The following is a 12,168-nucleotide window of genomic DNA, read 5'->3' on the forward strand; positions in this document are numbered from 1 at the left end:
TTACTCCACAGTGATCTCATATGCTGCCATAAACCTTAATAGTAGAGGTACCAAAACTATTCCTCCAACCATAGCTTTTTGGTGGCAGAGATAGGACAATTATCAAGTCATGCTCAGAATTGTCCTCATGGTCACAAGGTAGCTGCTGCTGCTCAAGACATCATATTATTACTTCCCAGCATTCAAAGCAGTAAAGACGAGGAGGGAGGAGAGAGAATATCTCTTCTTATTTGTATTTATATGCTTCTAAACACACAAATACATTTTCTTCTAAGTTTTTGGTCTTGCCTTTCACATTAAACTTCTGGATAAATCTAGTATTTATTTTTGTGTACAGTGTGACATAGGAGTCCCATTTCATGTTTTAACATAGAGTGTTTAAATGACACAACTGAATTTGTTCATCTTCTGTGGATTTTGCTTTGAAACTAGAGCTGTTTTCTTGTTAATCATCTCCCAAGCTAGTTTTGAGATCAGGGTACTTGTCCTGTGTTTCAGATATTTTCAGATATTCTCAGAAAAGGGATGGGGTGGGGGACAAATGTGCTGCCCAGAAATATTCCGGAAATTGATTTGTCTGGGAATTCATGGAAGAATACACACATGTTGGCATTAGCGATATTTTCCACATCTAGGACCTCAGCTGCCGATAAAGTTACGAAGTAGACCGAGCTGCTGTCTCCATCCCTCAATGTATGCAGGAGACAGCCAAGGCTTTCAGGGTGGCTCTGGCAGGTGGCTCTGAAGTGGAGGGCTTCCTCTGCTTTCCGTGGAACCCTGATGGCTCTTCTTGTAAGTTCAGATGGCCACTCCTCCCCAGGGTCATGGATGCCTGACCACTTCCTCACCAAGGATGTCCCCCATACAGAAGGCAGACCCGTGGTTCTGCGGGACTCAGGCTGGGCTCTCCACCCATTTCCATCCACTTCATGGCACATCCTCCTGACACTGATGATAGTGCTCCTTCCTCTTTAGCACCTGAAGGCATCACAGGCATCAGTGTGGCTCCGCAGCCCCGTTTGGAATGGTTCAGGCTGGATGTGCAAGGCTCTGATTTCACTGATTCCTGGAGACAAGCTCATGTTCCAGGAGAAGACTCACTTTACAGCAGGCCAGGGTTTGGGCAGGGAAGAGCCTTGTCACTTTTTGGACGCATTCGGTCACTTATCATTTGTGCCTTCAAAGCACCGTATTTGGGAGCCAGATATTTTTCATAAATAAATGAGGTCAAAAGCTGATAAAAATCAATGCATCTGAAACAACGCATGGTTCCTGGTTCAGCTTTCCGGCGGATACCTTGTGGCCCAGCGGGTCCCTTTGAAATATTCACAACAACAGAAAGGCTTGTTTTTCCATCCAAAGCAAATGGAAATACTCTCAGTAGGGCAAAAACAAATATTGTCTGGGGCCTGGAGCCTCTCAGACAACCAAGCCGTCTGTGGGCATCAAGGATGTTCACAACTTTGCTGAGACCATCTGTGAGAGGAGGGTCTTCACATCACACGGAAAGACAGGAGGCTGTCTTGGGGTGGAACAGTTTGTAAGAAAGAACTCAGAGTGTGAACAGAATGGTTTCTGGAGCCAGATGAACCTGGGTTGGAATCCTGGGGCAACTGCTTGCCAGTTACCTTGCCACTCAGTGCCTCAGTTTACCTGTCTGACAGACGGGATATTAGTCGTTACTTTACAGGGGTTGGGAGGGCTAAGTGACTTAAATCACACAGTTAAGTCCTAACTTAGTGGTAGTTCTCCAAATTGTTAATATTTCCATGTCAGAAATTAATGAAGTGTAAGTCCTTGTCAAATAGCTCATTTTTATCCTGTACCGTCACATCCAGCATTGTTTTGTCTTACACTTGTTGTTGTTTCATGTCATTTTTAGAATGAGCAGGTGTTAGCTGAGTTAGGCCCTGTGGATGAGTCTCTCCTCTCCACCTAGGGGCAGGGGCCATGCCTGGTACTCCTTCTGTGCCCACACTGGATTGTTATTAGGAATAATAGTTCATGGTCAGCAAGCCTGGAGGAGCACTCACACATGCCAGGTGAGGCTCTGAGGCTTCCCACACACAAATCACTCACTTAATCCTCACAGTAACTCCATGCCAGGGTGGAGGGCACTATGATCATCTCCATTTTACAGACTGAAATTGAAGCTCAGAATGGCGGATTGACCCCCCCAGCACCATTCAGCTTGTATGTGGCAGGACCAGGGTCCATCCAAGACAGCCTGCCCCTCTCTGTCCAGTCATGTTTTATCTATCAGCGGGGGAGTGAAAAGGGGTCAGGGGTCAGAGGTCATATCTGGAACAGTCATGTTTGGGTGAAGTCAGGAGATAAATATAAATCAAAGGTGTTAGGATGTAACATTGTGCAGCTACCAGAGAAAACGGCTTGGCAGTTCCTCAAAAGATGAAACCCAGAGTTAGTGTATGACCCAGCAATTCCACTCCTGAGCGTGTACACAAGAGAACTGAAAGCAAGTGTTTAAACAAAGACATGTACACACATGTTCATAGCAGCCTTATTTGCAATAGCCAAAAGGTAGAAACAGCCCAAAAGTCCATTAGCAGATGAATGCATAAACACAAAATATGGTCTATCCACACAATTGAATATTAATTAGACTTGAAAAGGAATGAAGTTCTGATGCATGCTGCAATATGAGTGAACCTTGATCACATCATGCTAAGTCAAAGAAAGTAGATATGAAACATCACGTATTGTATGATTCCATTTATATGAAATGTCCAGAATAGGTAAATTCACAGAGGCAGAAAATGGCTTAGTGGTTTTTAGGGCTGAAGAGAGAGGAATGAGAAGAGATTGCTAATGGGTATGGGATTTCCTTTTGGGGTGACAAAAATATTTTGGAACTAGATAGAGGTGGTGGTTGTACAACATATTGAATGCACTAAATGCCACTGAGTTGTTCACTTTAAGATAATTAATCTTTCTCAGACAAAGCCAGTCTGAAAAGAATGGAAGAAGTCCCTACTTCTTTGAATGTGGGGACATCAACTCAAGGCAACAAGAAACCTAAAATACCAAGGAGACAGAACACCACGGAAAGAACACAATAACCTCCTGATAGAATACCCCAAAGAAATGGAGAAATGGAAATACATGAATTACCTGACAAAAAACTAAAAATAATTGTTTTAAGGAGGCTCAGTGAACTTCGAGAAAATACACACAAACAATTCAGTGAAATCAGGAAAACGATAAATAACTAAAATGATTAACTTTATAGTATGTACATTTCATGACAATAAAAAATGAAAAACGTGAGATGTGAGAAGAGATTGGTGCTAACCAATCTTTGCTAACAACCACTTCCGTGCCAATGTTTTCAGGTTCTAACCACTTTCTGAATCTAAATCCATGGCACTGGATTCAAAGAGAACATTCTGTTCACTGGGAATGAAAGTCTTGCCCATATCTACCTGGAGGGTGACAGCCTCCTCATCCAGCCTCTATGGGCCTCAACAAATGTTCTCATGAGAAAGACGTCATCTTGCATGTGCTCTCTTGTGGGGAAATGGCAACATCAAGGCAAATAGGCATTCATGTGGGAAGTCCTCAAATTCTCTGGCCTGAATTGCTTCTCTGTATGTGTGTACGCGTATCAATCAACGAAAGAGAGGAGAGTCCTGAGTATATGAATAGGCAAAGGCCATGCTGAGCAAGGACCCGACAAGCAAGGTCAACTCAGGAGCAGAGCCGGAATCAAGATGTCTTGGTGGTGCAAAATGAAAGTCCCAAACTTGTTCTTGCCAGATGTTGACTCTCTGACACATGGCCATGGACCACAAAGCCATCACCCAAAGATGCAGTGAAGGGCAAATGACTGCAAGCCTTTGCAAACAGTGCAATTTATTCATTCACTCATTCATGCAACCAGTATTAACTGAGCACCTATTACATGCTGGTGGGAAAACTTAATGAACAAAGAATCCAGTTCATGCCCTTGTAGAATTTATATCCTACACACAGATAATGACTAAAGTTGTGGCAAGTGGACTGGGGAAGAAGTAGAAAGTGCTATAATCAATTTCAAGAACGCCTGACCTTGCCAGTGAATCAGGGAATGCTTCCTGGAGGAAGTAATATTAACTAGGAAAATAAGGGAAAGAAAGAGCACCCCAGGAAGAGACCACAGTGTGTGCCAAGCCCCAGGTAAGAGGGAGCACAGTGAGTCTGAGGGATGGAAATCGTCCATGTCCAGAGAGTAAGGGCCAGTTCAGGTGATGACAGCAAAAGGTAATATTGCTAAATGTTCACTACCTGCCGTGCACAGCACTCAGCCCCTTACCTCAGTGCAATCTTTCAACCGTCATGGCAGTCTTTGAGGTGGGCCCTACAGTCATTCCCATTTTCCAGGTGAGGCTGCTGAAGCACAGAGAGATTCATGAATTTGCCCCGGGTCCCTCACTAGGGATTGTGGGGCAGGAATGTGCCCAGTGAGCTTCAGAGCCGGTGCTCTTGAGCGGCACCTGCTTACATGGGGGACTTGGACAGGGGCCAGGCCACAGTCTTGAAAGTCATGGCAGCAGGAACTTTGCCTTTTGTCTTAAGACCATAGAGAAGTTACTAAGGTGGTGCCATGGGCAGGGCTGCATTGCAAAAGGAACATTGTCGGGGAGAATGAGAGACCAGGCATCAAGACCAGTAAGATGGGGTCACTGGGTGGGAGACAGTGCCTGTCCCTTCAGGGTGGTAGCACCCTGGTAGATGGGAACCCATGGTGGTTCCCGAAAGTGACCACCCCAGGTAAAGCTTCTTCCCAGAAGCACTGTTTCCCAGCCATCGTGTTGATCTCAATCTCTCTCCAAAGAGCAGAATTACCATGTCACTCCATGGGTGGTTCCAGGGCAGTGCTACCCAACCTTGGCTGCTGGTCAAAATCACCCGGGGAGCTTTAAAAATAGGAGTGCTGGGCTCTACCCAGGAGAGGACAATGTAATGGGTCTTGGGTGGGACTCAGGCACTGGCATTTTTAAGAGCTCCCCAAATGATGCCAATGGGCAACCAGGAGCCAGAGAAGTCAGGGTTTCCAGCCAGACCTCGTTTTTTGTCGGGCAGCCTCAGAGGCTCTTCCGGACTAGAGGATGACTCTTCCCTCAAACCAAAGGAATTCAAGGGCCCAGGAAGGAGGTCCACGGCCTGCACAGATGTGGGAAGAGTTTGGCATGGGCCTTTCTGGAAATTCTTTTTATCCTCCCCGTTCCCCCATCATTTTCTCGAGGCAAAAACAAATACCGACATCCCCGCTTGTGTCAAAGTGACGGGTGTGTACGCCCTCCGTGTGAAAAGTTATGCCCTGAAGCTGAGTCATACAACCAAACAAAACCTCGCTGTCAGTGAGTGTATGTGTCCAATATTTCAAGCAAAACTGTTTAAAGCTATTTTTGTAATGTGACGCTAAGTGGATAATGGAAGACTATGGCGAGGCCCGGGGAATGAATGCATTTTTGTTTGCAGTTTGAAAATCAATAGCAGACTTGGAAATCCGATGTGCACTCATGCACGAGACAATCCATGTCATTGAAGTGAGGCCAGTCCACAGACTTGTGAGGGAGGCCAGCAGCCCAGGGAGCAGGACAGACCCTCCAGCTGCAGCAGGCCCACTCCTGCTTTGGGAAGAGTAGTTGGCCCTCACTGCCAATCCTTGCAAACAACCAATTCCACACCAATGCTGCATGGATCTAAGCACTTTCTGAATCTAGATCTGTGCATGGAGGCACTGAGTTCAGACAGAACATTCAGTTCACTAGGAATGAAGGTCTTGCCCATATCTACCTGGAGACTGGGAGCCTCCTCACCCAGCCTCTGCAGGCCCCAACAAACATTCTCATGAGAAAGAAAGACATCATCTCACATGTGCTGTCTTATGAGGAAATGGCAACATCAAGGCAAACAAGCATTCATGTGGGAAGTTCTCAAATTCTCTGGCCTGAATTGTTGATTCTTCCAAGTTGAGGGGACCCTACCCTGGGTCCACATCTGCCTTTTAGTGGCTTCATGAGTCCACTTGGGTTGGGTGTGGAATTCCACATGGAAGTCAGCTTTCTGCAAGGAATTCCCATTAGCTTTATCAGATTCTCCCAGGAACGCTTCAGCCCAAAAGCTGGAGGCTGACCCACCCTCCCACTCTGGCCTACCCAGTCTGTCCAGCTTCCAGAAGCTCCCAAGTCATTGTGCTCTTCTGGCTTTTAAACATATATTCTTATTATAGAAGTGATGCATTCTCCGTACAGAAAGAGGAGAAAGTCAAGGTAACACTATGACATCTAGCCTTCCAGACCTCTGATGCTAAAACTCAATTGTGACGGTGCTGCCTCCAGCCCCACAACTCTCAGCATGCCGGGAAAAAGTGCAGATTCTTAAGTCCTCTCTGAAGTCCTTGCACTTGACCCTAATGGCAATGGAAGCAGGAAACCTTTATTGAGCCACTACGACAATCCAGCATTATCTCAGTAGATGCTATTATGATCCTATTTCACAGATGAAGAAAATGAGGCTCAGAGAAGTTTAGTCACTTTGCCCATCATGCCCAGCCTCAATCTACATTTTCTTGGTCACCCCTGTCTCTCCCTGCCAGGTCCTCTCATGCCCTGAACTTTTTGCACACCCTCTTCTTCGCCTCCCACGGATGCCATCCCAACATTTTCCTTGTGCAACACTTACTCTTCAGGGTCCAGAGCAAACGCCACCTCTTGGGTTATATCTCCCTGGTTACCGCCAGGCCATTCCTCGTACCTAGACTGGGGGACATGTGCTTGATCTTGAACTCACTTGAACACCGCTTCTGCTCCATAGACTCTGCCCTTCTAGAGTGTAGGGCCATGGGTGCCCATGGCCCAGGTCCACACCCCTCACCCAGCACTGGGAATCTAATTGTTGCTCAATAAAATCCCATGATAACCAACTGAGTGTTTCCAAATTGGCTCTCTGATATCATCTAGATATGACCTCTCACCTGCCCATAAAATGAAATGAAATCCATAGGACAAAATTTGACCATGAATTTATTCTCATTCTGCATCCAGCCTTTTGAGTGATAATAATAATAATAGCCCATATTTACCGACTCTTGTTTTGGCTGGATGTCCCCCAAAGCAAACCTACAGACAAGGGATTTAGGGACCTGGGCCCAAGTGAATTACTTTGGAGGTAAATTTAGAAAGTACCAGGAGGGGAATGGGGAAATGAGGCCCAGAGGTGAGAAAGCCAACCACGAATGGGTGGTAGCGGGGTGACTGGACTCTGGGCTGTTGGGACCCTTTATAGAGGCCTGTGGAAGATGCCTCAGAATTATCTTCCCAAGAAACACACGCAGGGGTGTTTCCCATCTACTCCATCCCTCCTCGGGGGGCTGCTCTGAGGACATTGATTCCCCGCACAGCCCAAGGATGCTCTTTCAGCCTAGAAAGTTCTCTGGTGGAGAGATGCAAGTGCTGAAAGAAGGAAGCTATGAGTGGGCTCAGGAATGATCCATCAAAGTTTCTGGCCTCTGGGGAGGCTGAGGGGGAATCTGGCCACTCCAGGTTTGCCACAAATGTTTTTGTCTGTGCCAGGAACACTGCCAGGGACTTTGCACTCATCTCCTGTTCTGATTTTACCTTAACCCTCCCAAGAGGCGGTGTCTATTGCCCACCAGTCTTATTACCATTTTAAATAGGAGAAACTGAGATTCAGGGAAGCGAAGGAGTTTGCCGGTGGTCATTCTGAGCAGCTGGAAAGAGAGACCTTGAAACCCATTTAGCTGTCTGATTCCAAATCCCAGACCCTAACCGCGGTGTGGGGGCTTCCAGCAAAGCAAGCCCGAGGAAAGGGTCTGGATGCCACCCCGTGGGGGCCATGTCGGGAAGGTGGTAGCCGCAGAGGAAAAGCTGAGTCACTGCACCTGAAATTCTGCTGATCGGACCCATCCGCACACTTTTAGGAAAAACAAGCCACTCTCTTTGATCAATGTCCAGGGCCATGATGGGCTCAGGTTCAAAAACAACACATCCCTAAAGTGTGGAAACCCTTTGGGTTCTGGGAAAGTGGGAGAATGGATTTGTTCTTCCTGAAGTTTATTCAAGGTTTCCTCCTCACTGGGTTGCCCAAGCCTCCTTGGGAGAGGCAGCGTGGCAGCAGACCCCTCAACCACGCCAACACGGCAGGGCTCAGGGCAAGGATGGACGGCGCCAGCCCCGTCAGCACATGGCAGGATGCAGACCTTTCAGCAGAGACCTTGAGGAAGCGTGGAGTCTAGAGGAAGGCCTCAGTTTCCCTGCAGGTGCACCCTTTGGGTGGCCATGGGCCGAGAGCTGTTCTAACCATGCGTGTGTGTTCCGCAGCTTCCAGCAGCACCAGCACTGTGAAATACCCAACCAAACAAGTCCAGCCGAGTTTAGGACATACCCTCATTATCACAGTAAACGTCAGCATTGTATTCAGCCAAGAAAGACCTATGGGATTCTTTCTTTCCATAGTCACTTAAACTCTTCCAAATTTTTAAATACTTTCTGAAATTTTTCCTAGATCTTCTTATCACATACCTGTGCAACCAAAGTTTCACATCAATAGTGACTTCAAGATTTTGAAGAGGGACGTTCACATGTCAGCCACAAATTGCACTAGCTATTTCCAGCATAAAACCTGACTTCCTTTAAAAAAGCTATGTTTGGGGAGGTGGTGGGTAAAAGGAGTGACTTCTAACAAGCATGGTTTTTCGGGGGCGATGATGAAAATGTTCTAAAATTGATTATTGTGATAGTTGCATAAATCCGTGAGTACACTAAAATCACTGAATTGAAAACTTTCCATGGCTGAATTCTACGGTAGATTAATTACACCTCAATAAGACTGTTATGAAAAAGAAAGTTACGTTCACAGAAGTACGCAAAAGCTTCTCATTAACATTTTTGAAATGATTCATTTGGGCAATGCCTATTCAAATATAAAGTCATTTATTGTTTATTTCATGTAAATGAAAATAGAATTAGCATCCTATTTTCCTGTAATTATTTTATAGAAAGGAAACAGTGACGCCCTCAAATCCTCTGCTTACCCCACCACCGTGCATACAGATATGGATATCGTGTATGTGTCACTCTGCAGGAATGATGGGAATGTCCTGAAATAAAGTCCTTTGGTCCTCTCTACAGGACAGCCAAGGAGATGGAAAGATCAGATGACATTGAAAATATTCACAGCCAGCCTGGCTGGGGCCTGGGCAGTCAGAACAAACACCCCTGGAGGCATTGGGCCCCAGCAGGTGCCCTCGGGTGAGTAAGGGCTGCAGGTTAAACTGCTCAGGTTGGGGAAGCAAACTCCTCCCTCGCCTGACCCCCACCTCCCCAGACAGGCTGCTGCCTTCAGCCGCTTCCCTGTCTCTCCCTTTTCTGCTCCAAGGGGGAATTTTTTTTTAACTTTTATTTTAGGCTCAGGGGTATATGAGCAGGTTTGTTATATAGGTAAATTGCATGTCGCAGGGGTTTGGTGTGCAGACTGTTTCCCCACCCAGGTGATAAACACAGCATCCAATAGTTTTTGGAGTCTCACCCCCCCTTCCCCCACACCGTCAGGTGGGGGTCTGCAGCCCAGCTCAACTGCCGTGCCTGGGAAAGCTTTGGAGACCCCCTCCAGGCCTCATCATCTCCATCCTGCTGTGAGCAGCCAAGCTCCTGGCTTCTCCTGCCGCGTCCCCGCACATGCTGATGCTGCCGACGGTGTGTGCACCCTCCCGCTCCACCTGTTGGTCCAAACCAACCCCATGTTCCCTCCTCCTGGTGTCCTTGGCCACCTCAGGATGAGGGAAGGGGCCGGGGGATTCTCTGCGTGGTCACTCGGTCACTCCGCACACCTCGCCATCCAACACCCTCTGGCCTCCCAGAACTGCTCTGCTGGCCAGTGTGGCTAACGGGTGCTCCCAGGGCCATGCTCAGAACCACTGTCTTTGTCCTCAAGAGGATGGTGAAGGGTGAACACTTTCCCTTGGACATTTTCTTTGAAGACAACCTGTTGACGAGTTTACGGAGTGGCAAGTCCCAGCTATGGGAGGAGCTCTGGGGTCCACCAGGCCCAACCCGTCCTCTGCCTGCCACTTATGGACCCCTTCAACGAGCCAGGCACTGAGCTACCCAGCCACAGGTTTCTCTCATCTCCTCACAGCTGCCCTAGGAGAGGGTCTTGTTATCCTCATATGGGGAAACTGAGGCACAGGGGGAGAACTAGCTCACAGAACCAACTCCCGAGTGATGGAGGCAGGCTGAGAACCCTGCTGCCCACTGCTAACCCATACTGAGCATCCCGGGCCAGGACCCTCATTGTACACTTGCACACATACACGGCACCCAGAGATACATCAAGCCACGGGCGTCCCCACCTGCACAAAGCTCAGTGTGTAGGGCTCAGATGGCTCAGATGGCACAGATGGCTGCGAAGCCACAGCCCCTTCACCCACCTTCTCACCCTGCAACTGTGATGAGTTGCTGCACTCTGTGTGTCTCAGTTTCCTCATCTGTACCCTGAAGATATTAGTACCTGCCATGCCATATTGTGTTACAAAAATAAGCTTATGTGTGAAAAATATTATGTATTTTAAAAACTTAGATTATGTGTCCAACACCATGACATGCTGCTATGACAGCTACTGTTATTAGTGCCATTGTTGCCCCTGCCCTGCCACTAGATAAGGTCCTTGTGGCCAGGCCAGGAAGGATGCAGCGAAGCCCAGGAGCTCTGAAGCTCCTGCCCTTCACAGGAATTGAGCCCACTCAGCCACTCCTTCTCCTGCTCCTGCTCCTGCTCCCACTCCCCAAGCTTCCACGGACAAATCCTGCCAGGAAAGGCTCTGCCCTGAGCACCTCCGCCCCCACCAACGCGACACATCTTCATGACACCAGTCCTTCTAGGCGTTTCCGCATGTGCACCCAGGTGTACTTACGTACCCAGACGTCTCTATCACCTGTGTGCATGCGTTATTCTCTGAGCTAAATTCCGGGACCAGCATTGGAGTACGGTGAACATATGCAGGTGAAAGAAGGAGGCTGGCCTAGGAAATTTCCATCAATTCCCAGTGGAATCCTCTCTTTGAGCCCCCTAGGACTGACCATTCAGTGCTACCACCTGGAGGAAGAGGTGTGGAGGGAAGACGCCACCTTCTCCAGAAACACATGAGATGGACAAGCTCTCTCAGTGCTGGGTAGTTTCACGCACATTGCGTGTGTGCTGACTCAATCTCCCAAAAGGTTTACCTCAAAGGATGGAACCCAAAGACAGTTATTTCCATTTTCATCTCCATTTTACAGATGGGGAAACTGACAGCCATGGGGGAGACACCTTCCAAAGGTCAGGACAGTGCAGAGGGGGCAAAGCTGGCATGGAGAGCCCGCAGGCTGCTGTGGAGGCCCCGCGTTCAGCCGTGACATCACACTGCCTCTCTGACTTTTCTTTGCCAAAACAAAGAATCCCAGGACCTTGGAGGTCCTCCAAGCAATTCCCTCCTCTCTGTTCTCAAACCACTTGGAGATGGGGAAACTGAGGCACGAGGGGCTTAAGGGAAGTTTCTGAATCTACAAGGCAATCAGAGACCTTCTTTAACCAGGTACACCTAGCTCCTGCCCTTTGGGTCAACAGCCTCTCTGACACTCTTAGAAACACGGCAGGAAGAAAAGTTCATGCAAGAAAGCAAGCCCATTTTTTCACTTTTTTGTGAGAAGGATTTCATATAGGACGTCGCACAGTGAGTGCATGCACCATAGACGCACATGCATGCCCTCTCCCCGTCCAGGGAAGCAAGCAGCCAGCTCTAATGATAATACATTTCCTGAGAACTTTCCACTCGCTCTGAAGCACTTCTAATTGTGTCTGGAGCCTTTCCTTCCTACCCCACAGGATGAGCTGGGATATGCCGCTCGCGAGTTTTCTCTCTTGCACTGGCCTGGAGCTGTGCCAGGAGCCTTGGAGCCGAGTTGAGGGGGATTCCCGGCTCCCCACATCCCACCATCTCCCTGGGCTGCATTTTATCACCTGCGAAGTGGTGAGAGAGCAATACCTGCTTCCATGTGCCGGTGTTCCTGGAAGGATTCAGTGGATGGCGACTGTGGGTCATCCAGCTGCCACTGGTCCATGAGTACCAGCTGTTCTCATGGTGGTTCTGAAAGGGGTAGACAGAGG

Source organism: Gorilla gorilla, chromosome 18 (genome assembly GCF_029281585.2).
Source record: "Gorilla gorilla gorilla isolate KB3781 chromosome 18, NHGRI_mGorGor1-v2.1_pri, whole genome shotgun sequence".
NCBI classification, from domain to species: Eukaryota; Metazoa; Chordata; class Mammalia; order Primates; family Hominidae; genus Gorilla; species Gorilla gorilla.